Source organism: Balaenoptera ricei, chromosome 1, assembly GCF_028023285.1.
Source record: "Balaenoptera ricei isolate mBalRic1 chromosome 1, mBalRic1.hap2, whole genome shotgun sequence".
NCBI classification, from domain to species: Eukaryota; Metazoa; Chordata; class Mammalia; order Artiodactyla; family Balaenopteridae; genus Balaenoptera; species Balaenoptera ricei.
The window spans coordinates 188,744,293-188,762,055 of NC_082639.1; positions in this window are offsets into that span (position 1 = coordinate 188,744,293).

The window sequence follows — 17,763 nt, forward strand, 5'->3', positions numbered from 1 at the left end:
TATAGATTATTACCAGATATTGAACATAGTTCCCTATGCTATACAGTAAGTCCTTGTTATTTACCTATTTTATATATATTTTATATATAGCAGTGTATATGTGCTGATCCCAAACTCCTAATTTACCGCCCCCCCCCACTATCCCCGTTGGTGACCATAAGTTTGTTTTCTATATTTCTATATTTGTGAGTCCATTTCTGTCTTGTAAATAAGTTTATTTGTATCATTTTTTTAGATACAAAAAAAGTGATATCATATGATATTTGTCCTTCTCTTTCTGACTTACTTCACTTAGAATGATAGTCTCTAGGCCCATCCACGTTGCTGCAAATGGCATTATTTCCTTCTTTTATTATGGCTGAGTAATATTCCATTGTATATATATACCACATCTTCTTTATCCATTCATCTGTTGACAGATACTTAGGTTGCTTCCATGTCTTGGCTATTGTAAATAGTGCTGCTATGAACATTGGGGTGCATGTATCTTTTAGAATTAGAGTTTACTCCTGATATATATCCAGGAGTGGGATTGCAGGATCATATTGTAACTCTATTTTTAGTTTTTGAAGGAACCTCCATACTGTTCTCCACAGTGGCTGTATCAATTTACATTCCCACCAACAGTGTATGAGGGTTCCCTTTTCTCCACACCCTCTCCAGCATTTATTACTTGTAGATATTTTAATGATGGCCATTCTGACTGGTGTGAGATGATACCTCATTGTAGTTTTGACTTGCATTTCTCTAATAATTAGTGATATTGAGCATCTTTTCATGTGCCTGTTGGCCATCTGTATGTCTTCTTTGGAGAAATGTCTATTTAGGTCTTCTGCCCATTTTTGATTGGGTTGTTTGGTTTTTTTTATATTAAGGTGTATGAGCTCTTTGTATATTTTGGAAATTAATCCCAGAACTGGAACAAAAAATTTTTTAATTTTTTCAAAACACAAAAGACCCCAAATAGCCAAAACAATCTTGAGAAAGAACAGAGCTGGAGGAATCATACTCCCTGGCTTCAGACTACCCTACAAAGATACAGTAATCAGGGCTTCCCTGGTGGCGCAGTGGTTGAGAGTCTGCCTGCCAGTGCAGGGGACACGGGTTCGGGCCCTGGTCCGGGAGGATCCCACATGCCACGGAGCAGCTGGGCCCGTGAGCCACAATTACTGAGCCTGCGCATCTGGAGCCTGTGCTCCGCAACAAGAGAGGCCGCGATAGTGAGAGGCCTGCGCAACGCGATGAAGAGTGGTCCCCGCTTGCCACAACTAGAGAAGGCCCTCACACAGAAACGAAAACCCAACACAGCAATCAATCAATCAATCAATAAATAAGAACGTGAATTTCTAAAAAAAAAAAAAAAAAAAAAAAAGATACAGTAATCAAAACAGTATGGTGCTGGCACAAAAACAAACATATAGATCAATGGAACAGGATAGAAAGCCCAGAAATAAACCCACACACCTATGGTCAATTAATCTACGACAAAGGAGGCAAGAATACACAGTGGAGAAAAGACAGTCTCTTTGATAAGTGGTGCTGGGAAAACTGGACAGCTACATGTAAAAGAATGAAATTAGAACACTCCCTAACACCATACACAAAAATAAACTCAAAATGGATTAAAGACCTCTGACGTCAATCACAGCAATATTTTTTTGGATCCATCTCCTAGAGCAATGGAAATAAAACCAAAAATAAACAAATGGGACCTAATTAAACTTAAAAGCTTTTGCACAGCAAAGGAAACCTTAAACAAAACAAAAAGACAACCTACAGAATGGGAGAAAATATTTGCAGATGATGTAACATTCACATCATGTGTATTTTTGCAATTTGTGTTAGCTTGGTTTCAGAGATGGTGGAAACAGTTCCTCTCATGCTTGTTTGTATTGTGATGTTGCCACTGCTCCTCTCAAGAGGTGGGTCTGTTTGCCAGCCCCTGAGTCAGGGCTGGCTTTGTGACTTGCTTTGACCAACGGCATGTCATGGAAATGATGCTAGAAGCAAGAGACTTGCAGGTTTTTTTCCTTCCCTTAGATGGTTGTCCTGAGACTTCCATGCTGTGAAGTCTGGAGTGAATGTACCAACTGGAGAGAGGCTCAGCTCTGCCAGGCTCCCAGCCACCCTCCCTGCTGGATGCAGCCACATGGTGACCCCTGTGAAACCAGCAGAGGAACAACCCCCTCAAGCCACAGAATCAAAGAGAAATCATAAATCATTGTTTGACGTCACTAAGGTTTAGGTTGATTTGTTACATGGTGGTTGGTGACTGAGACATACCTGTCCACACCAAGGCAAACCAAAGAACACAGCAGGATGCAGGACTCGTCTGCTTCTAATTCCTTTGCTTCCAAAACTGCTGCTCTGGGAACTGGTGGGCCATGCAGTATTCATCTGCAGAGTAAGGATAATTAACCCAATATTAATAAAAGATGACAAACGCATGCTGATTTCTCTCAGAGCGGGAAATATGGTGAGAATCCATTCACTCCAAGCCCTTGTCTGGGCAGCTGAGGGTCCCCTGTCCTTCCAGCGCAGCCATCTACAGGCTTGGGGGCTGGGGTGTAAAGGGGACACAGCCGTCCCGCTGCCTGCCCTGGGTGAACCCTGGCCGGGCAGCCAATGCAAAAGGCACATCTGGTGTGTGTTTACAAGGAGGGACAGGAAGGGTCCTTCAAGGGGCCTCTCGCACGGCTCCTGTAGGCGCAGTGAGTGCAAAGGGCAGCAGGAAATGACAAACGACTGTAACTTAAACCAGCCGTCAAACCTGCCCTATTTCACTTCCTTAAATGACCACTGTTTAACAGGCCTTCATCTCAGACAGAGGAAGGTGTGGTCCCGGAGTTTGGCCCTGGGTAGCACAATTATTATCATTATCAATCAGTATTAGCTGCAGTTATTGAAGAGTAACTGGTACAGTACCTAGAGGCAGAACTAGAATGAATCAATGTAATGAACACTTCCATTATTACAGTGACAGTGAGGGATCCTTTGGGGAGCTCTTGCTAAGGACCAGGACTATATTTAGCTACTCTACATGCATCCTGGCTCATTTAAACCTTACGACAGCTCTTGGAAAGAGGAACTTTTATCTTCACTTTAAGAGCCTTTAGAGACAAACATAGGTTTGTCCTACTCATTGGTCTGCCAAACCAATGCCATGGGTAACTTCTCCTCCAATCCCCTTCCAATCCATCGTATGATGTATTTGTAAAATAAGCAGATTTCGTGCAAAGAAAGGTTACTTTTTCATGTTGTTCTCATGTCTCAGAATTGCCCCTGTGATGGCAGTCCCATCCGACTGGAGAAATCACTTCATCTGTAAGACTGGCATGAACTGTATAGACCACCTGTATGTCCTCAATAAAACTGTCAGAAAATAATCTGTCTGAGGGATCATAAGAATTTCTCAACAAGGCAAAGGAGGGAATAAATTACTGGTTGAAAATCGAAAAAAAAAAAAAAAACTGTCAGAAAATAAATCAAAGGTCTCAGGTCCCTCAGTCCCCCAAACAACTGGCAATAAGAATGAAAAAAGAAAAACAAAAACAAGTTTTCTTTACAGAGAGTACTTTTTTTTACCCAGCCTTTTAGCATTACTCCTTAAACCTCTTGTGTTAAGGAATCACAATCATCTACAATCATCACCAGCAAGAAAGACTGAGTTTAAATCTTTCTCGGTTTAAATCGTCCTTTTGATGATGATTAGCTAGCCAACTCTACCTGGTTTTATGCTCGACAGGGGTATGATTCAAATCATGAAACTTTCCTTAATTCTGGAGTGAATATGACCTTTCACATTTCAACCGGCTTCCAGCAAAAGTGCAACTTTTACTGCTGTGCATTGCATTGAAAAGCAATGTCAAAAATGCAAGTCTCCAATTTAAGCCCATTCATCTGTAATTTTGGTGCCCAGGCTTTGCTTTATGTGGTCCCAGAAACCTGGGAACGACATCCATCAAATATATTTGGCAGTACCTGCCTGAGGACAGCCGCTTTAAGAACCAGCCATGGGGTTGGGTGACAAACTATCCTTGAAAACTGCTCCCGAATCCATCTCTCTCAGCTCTAAGAAGCACCTCCTGGAGGTGTTCATGGTTTGCAGCTCGAGGCTCCAAAACTGAAGTTTATTCAGCCTGAAATAAACACCAAATGGAAACAAGTATATGTGTTGGTAAAAGTCCCCAAAGCATAGGTGCTCCTGAACCCTGTTGTGACTCAGCCCTTCATGTCATGGATTTGGAGATGTCATAGGTCAACTCATTCAGTGACACAATCAACATCCAAAAGCCTTTTACTGCCAGGGACAGGTATCCACAGGTACGTTCTAGGTGAGCTCCCCCAGAGATCATTCAGAAACCTTATTTTGCCAGGCCAGTCCTGTTTCCAAAAAACAAACAAAAAAATTGCTCTCCATATGAATAATTTTGGGATGTTTAATTGTGCAAAAAAGGTAAATAACGGGGCTCTCCTGGTGGCGCAGTTGTTGAGAATCTGCCTGCTAATGCAGGGGAGACGGGTTCGAGCCCTGGTCTGGGAAGATCCCACATGCCGTGGAGCAACTAGTCCCATGAGCCACAACTACTGAGCCTGCACATCTGGAGCCTGTGCTCCGCAACAAGAGAGGCCGCGATAGTGAGAGGCCCGCGCACCGCGATGAAGAGTGGCCCCCGCTTGCCACAACTAGAGAAAGCCCTCGCACAGAAACGAAGACCCAACACAGCCAAAAATAAATAAATAAATAAATAAATAAATAAATAAATAAATAAATAAATAAATATTAAAAAAGAAAAGGTAAATAACTAAATACTAACCACCAAGAGGAGGTTTAATATGAAAATACTTTGTCATATGAAAAAGTTCAGTTAAGCCTAACTCTTAAGGTTGCTTTTATGAGGTTCCCAAAATTATTAAATCTCTGAGATCTGGAATATAGGTATCCCCACGTGAAGTCAAGCTCAATTTTTTTCTAAAAGTCTTTGCTGTTTTTCGAATGAATTGGTATTTAATTCTCTGATAGACAGAAGAGAAGCCAAAAGGTCCTCTTGCCTGGTGATCTGAACAGTACATGGATTTCAATTCAATATCCCTGCACTGCTAAGTACTAATGTAGTTCAATTATTGAATCTGCAGTAATAGGACTTAAATATTCCAAACTTGAAGAGGAGCAAGGATGATCAATTTAATAGTTATTAAGTATCTGAAGCATCTAATGACCAGAATCACTGATTAGAGGAGATTCCAGTTATGTCAGCTTATTTAGCATTTGGTAGAATATTATTACTTTGGTAGAATGGGAGGCCTTGTCATGGGGAAAAAAGAATAAAGAAAATATTGTTTTCAATTAGAAAGTAAAATATGATATTGTCATCCGAATTGGTAGAAGCCACTTTAAATCATTTGAAATGAAATACAAATTAATTCCAGCACCTCTCTCTTGAAGAAACTAGCCAAATACGTCCATGTGATAAAATTACATTTATTTAGATTTAATGGAGTTCCAGTAACTTACATGAATATTATTTTGACCTTCTGAATGCATTTCAGTAGATCTAACATCTGCCCTCAAGGGTTACTAGTCCAGAGATGAGACAATCATAAAAGCCTCAGAAGGGCTATAAAAATAAACACATTGTTGCCATGAATAGTTAGTTAATCTTAAAACCTGTGTAATAAATATTCTCAGTTTATTTTAAGGAGGATGATTGGACCTCTTCTCAGAGGATATTTCTTTCTGTGTTCTCTGACCCAGAAATTAAAACTAGAAATAATGAAGCTAGGTGGGAAATGCTTCAAGATGGTAGATCAATTCTTAGCTCAGCATTCAAGGTAGATCCCAGTAGTGTTCAGGAATAAATTTGATCAAAAATAGTCACCTTGGGCTTCCCTGGTGGCGCAGTGGTTGAGAATCTGCCTGCCAATGCAGGGGACACGGGTTCGAGCCCTGGTCTGGGAGGATCCCACATGCCGCGGAGCAACTGGGCCCGTGAGCCACAACTACTGAGCCTGCGCGTCTGGAGCCTGTGCTCCGCAACAAGAGAGGCCGCGATAATGAGAGGCCCGCGCACCGCGATGAAGAGTGGTCCCCCCTTGCCACAACTAGAGAAAGCCCTCGCACAGAAACGAAGACCCAACACAGCCATAAATAAATAAATAAATAAATAAATAAATAAATAAATAAAAATTAAACTTTAAAAAAAAATAGTCACCTTGCATGAAAGCCATTGCTGACAAGAGACTAGGCAAACAGACTTCACATTATTTAATCAATTACACAGACAAAATAAAAACATATTATTGGGTTGCTGTGGTATTTTTCATCACTGTTACAAGTTAGATATCCAAAATTCAGTTCTTAAAGTCAGTTTATTTTCTCCTTAAGACTATAACAATTTCTCTTTGCTGCTATCAGATGCCAGTCAGGGTGTGTGGAGGAATTAGCAAGTCTCTGTCCTCAGCTGTGGAGTAAGATTTATAATCCAGTAAGTATCATTTCTCTCCAGAAACGGCTCTTTTTATTTAAAAAAAAAAAACCAGGTATTTGTGACCATTAACTATTTGAAGCAATAATTGAAGAAATGGGGCACTGGACATAAATATGAACTTTATGACCAACTGTGTTTAATCCAACAGTGTGTTGTAACTTCTGTTTCCCACTAAACTTTTTTTTAATTGGGATATAGCTGCTTTACAATGTTGTGTTAGTTTCTGCTGTCCAATGAAGTGAATCAGCTATATGTATGCATATATCCCCTCTTTTTTGGATTTCCTTCCCATTTAGGTCACCACAGAGCACTGAGTAGAGTTCCCTGTGCTATAGAGTAGGTTCTCATTAGTTACCTATTTTATACATAGTAGTGTGTATGTGTCAATCCCAATTTCCCAATTCATCCCACCCCCCTTCTCCCCTTGGTGTCCATATATGGACATGGAAGCAACCTAAATGCCCATTGACAGATGAATGGATAAAGAAGATGTGGTACATATATACAATGGGATATTAGCCATAAAAAGGAACAAAATTGGGTCATTTGTAGAGACGTGGATGGACCTAGAGACTGTCATACAGAGTGAAGTAAGTCAGAGAAAAACAAATATCACATATTAATGCATACATGTGGAATCTAGAAAAAATGGTACAGATGAACCTATTTGCAAAGCAGAAATAGAGACACAGACAGAAAGAACAAACGTATGTTTCCCACTAAATTTCTGAGTGTAACCCTCTTTTGCCAGCCATATTCTTCTGGTGTTTATTAGTAAAAGACTCATTAACTCAAAGCCCTCTCTAGAACCTCTGAAACTCCAATCCCTATAATGTTCGTGGGGCAAAGTTGCTTTTTCTTACCTTGATGAGAGATATCGATCAGTCATCTCCACTTTCCCTTTTATGACAAGATAATAAAGGGCACTCCCATCCCTGGAAGGTGACCTATTGGGGGGTAGAGGGGGGTGGGTCTCCCTAGGCTGTGCTGACTTTACAGGTGTCTCCTCCTTGTCAGGAGTGGTGGTGCCAGAGCCCCACCCAGGCTGCAGCGCCTCCTGTGGGGCAGCCCCAACCCCCCCCAAGAGGCCGCTGCTGGAGGAGGGGGGTGGCATGTGCTTCTGCGTCCTCTAAAGGTCCCTAGGCCAGCAGCTGCCTCACCCAGCAGCACTGTCCCCTTACCCTGACCTGGATCCCACAGGTGACTCTGCCACCCTCACTAGCAGCGACAGTAACTCAGCTCCCGCCATGCTCAGCACTTCCCAGAATTTTCAGTCTCCTCAAGCGCACTAGGAGGTTAGGCTCTCCTGCTGCCCCCCCCCCACGTCTTCAGAGTCCTCTGTTCTGTCCAGACCACCTTCCCAAGCACGTGCACCGACTCCCTCCAAGAGTTCAAGCGATGCTCTCCACCTGCCCCAAAGGGCTGCCCAGTCTCAGGACACAGAGGCGGGGGCCTGGCTGCCCCAGGATCCTCCGAGACAGACACGCACACAGGACTCTAACTGGTGACCTGCAGAGGCATGTGGATGGTGAAACTCTGTCTAGCAAGAAACTGGCAGGATAACGTAAACATCCTTACGCAGATGTAGCCATTTTCCCCCACGAACTGCTGTGTCCCAGTCCTCCGATATCAGCATAATCGCCCTTTGTAACCTGTGAGAGGACACGTCATCTGACTTTTTCTTCCTCGGTACTATTTACTTTTCAACATAAATTCTTCTGTTCTGAGTTTAAAATCCACTCCTTGATCATTTTCTTCCTTCTTCTTCCACCCAAAACAAGGAAGCAAACTGAGTTAGCTGGTGGCTCCTGGATCTCTGGTAGATTCCCTGACTCTCACATTCTACGTATTGATTCACTGACGTTAAGTTAAATACACTGATTTGATGCTGTCTGAAGGGTCTCCTCCTCCTCCCCTCACACCCCAACCCGTTCTTTCGTTGACAATTTCATGAATGTCCAGACCTCCAAGGCTTTTAACACTCCCCAACCCACAATGAGGTTGTTCAAAATGCACATTTTCTGAATCATTCAAACATATCTGGAACATACAAGTCTGACTTTAAAACCAGTACATATAATAATACTTCCCTCACATTCGTTCTAAACAGCAGAATTATTCACTTTGCTCATTTAATGAAAAAAAAATCACCAAATGTCTTGCATTTGCTGCTAAGTACAACATAATTAATTGAAATCAAACATAACATCTGAAATCTTACCTAGGAGAAGAAATGGTGAGGTAGAGAAGATTGCACAAAACATAGAACACAGAAATTTCTGAAAGGAGTTGATTATCCTGAAAGGAGATGTTTTACTGTCCAGGGAGGCATAATGTCCTCTCATGTGGAAGGAGGTATAATGGATGTAAAGGGTGGGAAGGGAGAATTATATAAATTATATACAATGATATATATAATTATACAATCTATATATACAATTATATAAATACTGGCCTGGTGACATTTAAAATGTGACAGGAGGAGAAGGGTTACAAAAAAAATTCATCCCTCAATCAAGGGCACCCAAGACATATCACAAAATAAGATGCAACGAATTATGTTGAAATTCTAATGTTGCTGACCATGTCATTTAAAGTATTCACGATATCAAAAAATGAGAACATGACTTACTTTACAATGTGCCAAAGGTCAAGTATGCCCATGATTCTATCAAATAATTTAAGCACAAATAAGCTTTAAACAACTTCTAAATTTTTCCCATTATGCTAACATTTTCAAAATCATTAACGAAATGTGTAGAGCAATTATTGGAACAAATGAAATGTCAGTTGCTTGTATATATTATTCAGTTTAAATCTTAAAATACACAATAATCTCTACTGTTAACACTTTATTAATGGACAAAAATATGTAAAAAAAGAAATTATGCTTAATAAAAAGTTTCACATTTACATTCATTTCCAAAGAACATGTAATAATACCTTCCTGTACTGTAATTTGAGAACCTTTACCCATAATTCATGCAGAAATGACTACAGGATTAACCTCCTCCTGGGCTTTGAGTTTTAGAAACAAGTTCCTGACTGCTTGCTTCTTTCCATCCCACTTCCATCATAACTTCAGAGTTAGTTTCAGACTTTTAGTTTTACTGCTACTAAGCTCAACACCATTCCTTCTATTTTCAGTTTTGCATGCCTGGTGTGAATATTTAGTGGACAGCCATCTCCAAATGAAGGGATAGTTAATTTATCAGACTCATGTGAGAGTTAACAGAGAGGTATAAGACTTTTCCAAGGTTCTTCCATCTTGACTAGTGATATTCTATTCAGTTTCATTCAACACAAAGCTATTAAGTATCTACTGTACGATGGATGTCGTGCTAAGAACTGGAGATTCAAAGATGAACAAAACAAGAGGTAGCCACGATGGTGGAGCAGGAAGGCCCTGAGCTCACTTTCTCCCACAGGCACACGAAAATTACAACTATTTACACAGCAACTATTGATGAGAACAACCTGAAGACCAGCAGAAAAGATCTCCTACAACTAAAGATATAAAGAAGGAACCACAACAAGATGGGTAGGAGGGGCAGAGATGCTGTATAGTCAAAACCCACACTCCTAGGTAGGCTACCCACAAATAGCAGGATAATCAAAATTGCAGAGCTTCCTCCAAAGGAGTGAGGGGTCTGAGTCCCACATCAGCCTCCTCAGCTGGGAATCCTACACTGGGAAGACAAGCCCCAGAATGTCTGGCTTTGAAGGCAGGCGGGCTTGCATTCAGGAGAGGTGGAGAGCTACAGACACTACATAATGATCAAGGGATCAATCCAAGATGAAGATATAACAATTGTAAATATATATGTACCCAACATAGGAGCACCTCAATACATAGGCAAATATTAACAGCTATGAAAGGAGAAATGAACAGTAACACAATAATAGTGGGAGACTTTAACACCCCACTTACATCAGTGGACAGATCATCCAGACAGAAAATAAGGATATGTAGTATTTAAATAACGCATTAGACCAAATGGACTTAATTGATATTTATAGAGCATTTCACCCAAAAGCCACAGAATACACATTCTTTTCAAAGGCACATGGCACATTCTCCAGGATTGATTACATGCTAGGCCACAAGACAAGCCTCAGTAAATTTAAGAAAATTGAAATCATATCAAGCATCTTTTCCAACCAAAATGCTATGAGACTAGAAATCAACTACAAGAAAAAAAACTGCAAAAAACACAAACACATGGAGACTAAACAATATGCTACTAAACAATCAATGGGTCACTGAAGAAATCAAAGAGGAAATAAAAAAATACCTAGAGACAAATGACAATGAAAACATGATAAGCCAAAACCTATGGGACACGGCAAAAGCTGGTCTAAGATGGAAGTTTATAGCAGTACAATCTTACCTCAGGAAACAAGAAAAATCTCAAATAAACAACCTAAACTTACAGCTAAAGCAACTAGAGAAAGAATAACAATCAAAATCCCAAGTTAGTACAAGGAAAAATATTATAAAGTTTAGAGCAGAAATAAATGAAATACAGACTAAAAAAAAATAGAAAAGATCAATGAAATTAAAAGCTGGTTCTTTGAAAAGATAAACAAAATTGATAAACCTTTAGCCAGACTTATCAGGAAAAAAAAAGAAAGAGGGCCCAAATCAGTAGAATCAGAAATGAAAAAGGAGAAGTTACAATGGGCACCACAGAAATACAAAGGATCATAAGAGACAACTACGAGCAACTACATGCCAATAAAATGGACAACCTGGAAGAAACAGACAAATCTCAGAAAGTCACAATCTCCCAAGACTGGAACCAGGAAGAAATAGGAAATATGAACAGACCAGTTACCATTCCTGCAATTGAATTAGTAATTTAAAAACTCCCAACAAACAAAAGTCCAGGACCAGGTGGCTTCACAGGTGAGTTCTACCAAACCTTTAGAGAAGAGTTAACCCCTATCCTTCTGAAACTATTCTAAAAAAATTGTAGAGGAAGGAACACTTTTGAACTCATTCTATGAGGCCACCATCACTCTGATACCAAAACCAGACAAAGATACCACAAAAAAGAAAATTATAGGCCAATATCACTGATGAACATAGATGCAAAAATCCTCAACAAAATAGTAGCAAACCAACTCCAGCAAAACATTAAAAGGATCATACACCATGATTAAGAGGGATTTATCCCAGGGATGTAAGGATTTTTCAATATCCTCAATCAGAGTGATACACCACATTAACAAATTGAAGACTAAAAACCATATGATCATCTCAGTAGATGCAAAAACAGCTTTTGATAAAATTCAACATCCAAATTAGGCATATTTTTAAAAAGCACTTCTCTTTTTGTTACTTCCCTTTACTTTTGGCAAGGATGAACTAGCTATAAAAAGAATGTGGTAGATAAACAGTACATTTTAATCCTATATTAATGAATTAGAACAAACAGAAGAATTTCCATTTTTACGTATTGTGTTATATGCCTACTTATAAGTCAAAGATAATGGCCAAAGATAGATAGTTCTTTATTCTTAATTGAAGCATGAAAATTATAAATTAAGAAATGTATAACTCTTCAAAAAATAGAACATTACTTATCATCAGCATTATGGACTGAATTGTATCCCCCCCCTCAAATCCATTTATTGAAGCCCTACTCTTTTCTCCCCCAATACCTCAAAATGTACCTGTATTTGGAGATAGCCTTTAAAGAGGTTATTAGGTTAAAATGAAGCCCTTAGGGTGAGGGCTAATCCAATCTCACTGATGTCCTTATAAGAAGAGGAGATTAGGATATACAAAGAGATACCAAGGATGCAAGCACACATGGAAAAGGCCCTGTAAAGAGGCTGCAAGAGGGAAGCCATCTGCAAGCCAAGGGCAGGCTTCAGAGGAAACTAACCCTGCAGGCACCTTGATCGTGGACTTCCAGCCTCCATAGCTGTGTTTAAGCCTTCCTGTTTATAATAATTTGTTATGGCAGCCCTAGAAAAGTAATATGATCATCAAGCCAGAAAGAAGAAAATTAGCCTTGAAAAGGAAAAATGAGGCAAAGAAAAGTAAGTGAAAGAAAAATCTAAAGAGAGTTATTTTATCTTGGCAATTAGTTGGCCATATGCCTTTTCAACTCTTTCATACTGTTGGACGTTCAAAAACAGTGGCGAGAGTAGAAATGGACCACAAAGTCTTCCCTCAACTGTTAAGTTCTAACAAGTCTCTCTTACATTCACAGTGTAATGAGGCAAGTTAGAAGTGAGAGTGAGTGGAAGAGTCAGAACCAGTGTTTCTCAACACTTCTTGGGCTAGTTTTTATCACCTTGAGGCAGGGCTGTAGATGGAGCGAAAGCACACAGCTGCTGCCTCTTCTTGCCTTGTGAACCTTATCAGACTTCACCAAACCCCTGCCTGGTGTGAGACAAAATATATTCATCAACAGTAGAGAAACCACACTGAATTTGCTAATGTTCTTTTAATATGCTCACCACATCAAATGTTAAATACTCCCTACAATTTAAAGCTGTGCTGTCCAGTGTAGTAGCCACTTGCCAGATTTGATTATATAAATGTAAATTTAATTAAAATGTCAGTTCCTCAGTCACATTAGCCAGATTTCAAGTGAGCCACACGTGGCCAGTGGCTACCATATCTGACAGCAGTGATATAGAACATTCCCACTGTCATGGGAAGCTCTACTAACACTGCTTTAGAATATAAAATTTGGCCAACTTTATAGCTATAGTAGCCATCTCCATTTAAATTATTTAAATCCCTATATGACCTGTATCTTTCTTTCAGTATTTCCTCTGTTTCAGGGAACGCATGATTTCCCTGTGCTTGAGTTTAATACAGAAACACAAGTTTTAATCTGTACCAAAAAAAAAAGGTATGTTGGCAACTTCTGAGTGAAAGCAAATCTGGTCAGGGCACAGGGGGTTTCCCGCCCCTTTTCCCCCAGAAAGACGGTCCTTCACACAGTGTTAAAAATCGTTCCAGTTGGTTGAGTCCAGACTATTCACTTACAGACACCTGCTGTCCACTCAGGGCCATCAGAGGGGCTCGTGGGGTGGGTGTTTCCGGTGGTCTTAGCTTGTCCACCGGCACCTTTGGAGAAACAGAGGGTGTAGTGCCCTGTCCTGCAGCACCTGCATCGGAGCATCAAAGTAAAGCCCACATTCCTCACCACACATTTAACTCTGCAATCCTACACCGGGAAGTGTTTTCCCTGACCCAGACTGGTGATCAGCTTCTGCCCTAAAGCATGAGAAAAAGGCCATTAATTCTACAGTGAACTGGGTTTTACAAGGATCACTTCAGTATGAAAAACAGAATACAAACAGCCTTTTAAGTGTTTCTATGTCCCTCCCCTTAAAGTGGAACATGGGAGGGTTTATACTACTTATTTTAGAAAGAAGGAAATATTGGTCCCTAATTAAGAATATTGCTGGAGGCTGTGTAGAAAAATGGAAATGTGAGAGGTTCAAGTGGAAAGTATCTAAGTGTCTTGCTAGGGGCGCACTATTCTTTCTTCTCTTTTAACTGCAAAATGTATAAAAGGTGTTAGGGCTTACAGAACCTTTTTATTGTTTTGTTTTACAGCTCAAAGAATGGCCCATGGAGATTTAACCCTCTTTACCTCTAAGAGAAATGTGAACCTTCCCATCTGAAGGAGGGGGGAGGGGAAGAGTCAGGAAGAGAAGGATCGCTTTCTAGTCCTTGGCATGAACTGCCCCGAAGCTGGCGTGGGTGGCCGCCACCCAGATGGCTGTTCCCTTTGCCGGCGCACTGGAGAGCAGACCCCTAGGGCTGCTGTGAGAGCGGAGAGCTCCCGTCCCACCCGGGGCAGGTCAAAGTGCGCTGATGTCAACAGTCTTAGAATCTATAGAGAGGCTGGGCCAGGCCTGGCACGCGGGGGAGATAGGCGGGCCTGTTGTCTTTGGCAAAGCTCTGTCTATCTGAGCAGCTACCACCGCCTCTTAACACCCTCCCCGTGGACATAGTGCGACTTAGGGGGAAACACGGGCCTGAACGCTGCAGGCATGGGGCCCGCACGCTGCCTGCTGTAATCAGCCGGAGATCATTTAGGCTCCCTGATTTTCTCTAGTTCTTCAGCTGCAAAGCAGGGATGATAAGATCCATCCCATCCCATCGCTCGGAGGAAAACTGAAATACGTAAAACTCCCGGGCGCGTAGTAGGTTTCCAATCAGTGGTGGCTCTGAGGGTAGTCACGACTCTGTGGGTGCTTTTCCTGGACCCACAGAGACTCTGCCCTAGATTCTCAGTGTCACCTGCACCCAAATACTTAGGGCTCTATGTTCAGCTTTCGGAAGTGACAACTGTGCTGGGGCAAAAATTATTTTTTGTCCAAAACGTCAAATGTTTATAGAGTGTCCCTCTCAGGGCCCTCCGCTTCTGCACCCCCGCAGGAGAGGTCTTCCGGCTCCACACCAGCTCTCTCACTTTGGGCTCCCGTGAGAGGATGTCGTCATGAAGCGACTGCACGTGGTGGTGAAGCAGAGAAAGGGGTCTCTGTGCAAAGGCAGGAGTCATGGCCGGAACTGGGAGAATTTTGCCGCCGAAGGTAAGGAGCAGCTGTGGGTGCAAAAGAAAGAGACGCAAGAGGAAAGGGGGCTTGTAAGAAACGTTGCAGGGAGTTTAGAAATGTCAGGTGGGGGGGAACCTACTGCTTTGAACGTCCTGCTCTATCTGCCAGGGTGGGTTCTGACTACATCACCACACCAGCATGAAGCCCCGCCCTCACCTGTTCAGCTGGGTTTACAGCAGGGCGCGGCCCGCTGACCGCTCTGCGCAGGCGCGTCTGAGGGGGTGGAGCCCTCGCTGCTCTCCTGCCGCTCAGGCCCCTCCAGGCGGACGCGAGGCTCTGCGGGCCGTCGCGCCCCGTGTCCCCTGACCTCAGCGGGGGCTACTTCAGACCAGGAGAAAGGTACGGAGGGGGTCTTTGCACACTCTGGGTACCCCTGGTGCACCTCAAATCCGTGCTCTTGAGTGTGGCATGGGGGAGACGGGAAGGCTGGGGGCCAGGCCCCTGTCAAACGTGGGACGTGCTATTAGGAGACGGGAACCGCCCTGCGGGCGGAAAGCTGCTGCGTGCTGGTGCCGGCGCCCACAGGAGTGGCCTCAGGTTTGCAAATATCCTTTCCTGTCCGTCCAGCACCACGTGCCCGCCTTCGGGGTCCAGGGCAGACATGCTCAGAGAATGTGGCGTCCACTCTTCCCTCGGTTTACAATGTCCCGCTGCCTCTCCTGGCGTTTAGAACCGCAGGAAACTGAACGCTCTTTGAAATTCCCGGTTGGGGCAATTGAAGACCTTCCGGGAGCCTTAAACACCGAAACTTTTGGGGTACCTCTCCCACATGTCTTAAAAATAAAAACAATTCTTAATTCATAAATGAAGACTAAGATAATGCAACGGAGTTTTTGTTTTAATGTTTAACTTCGATGCTTCTAATTGAAATATCAAATATCCTTCAAAAATAGTTTTGGGGTCTCTAATTTGTTGGCACCCTAAGTCTGGGTGTAGGCTAGCCGCTGGGTAACTTTTTGCGCCGACCTGTGGGTGGAGAAAACAGATGAAGGTTAAAGCCGCCTTGCAGAAACACGGGAGCATGGCTGGACCCTGAAATTCCATCGCGTTAACACCAGGTGGAGGTCATTGTAATTTCTAAACTAGGTGAGATAATCTAGCCTATTTGTTATTTTGTCTCCCTGGTAGCACAGAAGGACTTCTTTATGACAAAGTTTTCCCTGATAAACCTTTTTGGAAGTATCCACTTTGAGGTAACATAAAAATATTTCAAAACCATTTGTGTTTTTCGATTTTCTCCAAGTTATGTTTCCAGGGTCCAGAAAACTGATAAAATAATCCTTATTACAGTAAGAATGGTATTACTATGACAATAGTGATAGGATCACAAATATCTAACAGTTGCATTGTACTTTACAATTGACAAAGAATGTGATTTCCCAAATATCTTATCATTTGAACCTCATATCAGTTGTATGATGTAACAGGAGAGTTATTAAAAGTCCTATAAATGAGTTAATGAGCTAACCTCCTTCACATTTTAACAGGGACTTTCTGGAGATGGAATTTCTTGACACCCAAGATCAAAGCATTGTTACTAGCTTACAATCATGATTTTATTTTATTTTTTATTTTTTTCAGTGGGCAAGGGAGAGGCCCCATTGGCACAATAAAGAACACACTATAAAAGGTACCAATACTCCTTTTCACAGAATCCTCGTTCTTTAAGGCCTAGGGTAAGTGTTACCTCCTCTGGGAAGCCTGCCTTCCTGCCCAAGGAGCATTCTTTGTTCTTTCCCTTGCTGCCAGAGGTACTTGATCAAAGCTTCTATGTTTGTATCCTCCATGGATTGTGAGTTCTTTCAGGATTGTTTTATCCTCTTGTACATGAGCAGCATGTAAGCCAGTACTTACAGCACAAAGTAGATGCTCAGTAAATAATATTGACTGACCCATGACGTAAATGAGGAAATGAATTAATAAATGATTCATAAGTGGAACCACTTCTGTGTGTTGAAGATGGTTGACCAAGTCAAGGCTTCTAAATTTAGCAAGGATTTATAAACTGGAGGATCAGGAGGGGCTCTAAAATTTTAACTCAGAACCCCACTTGTCAGGGTCAAGTGTAGCTTGACATCAGCACCCTGAAAGCTGCATCTTTTGAAATGCTTCAGAATATGATAACAGTCTTAAGAGATATGCAGATATACAGAAAAGGATTAGAATATTACATGTGTCTAATGTTCCCTAGGAGGACACCTTATAATTCCATCCTTCCCGTAAACTAAGAAATTCATAAGGAATGGAATGCATTCTGGTTACTCTTTTAAGGCTTGCAAACATCCTCAAAGGCAGCCACTTGCAGGCAAGGCTCCTGACAACAGTCTACTGATTTCTTAAGTATTCAGTTCTGAAAAAGGGAAGGCAAATGTGGAAAGCGTCTTCTGATCCTGGCTGCTGAAACACAGCGGTTATCATTAGCGCTGATAAGCTGCTTGTCAGCACTCTTGACTCCACGTTATACGAAGCTGCAGGCTCTCCTCTCTGATTAGCACGAGAGCTAGTAAAAGGCTTAAGTAGCGACATTCGAGACAGATCTTCTGTAGCTTCAAACACGGAGTCAACAGAGTTCTTTATGGAAAGCCAGCTGAAGTTCATACTTCACACCTTGGTACATTAAAAACATTAATTTCACTCAGCCTTTATAATCAGAGAGTCCCACCTACAGACATTTATTTGA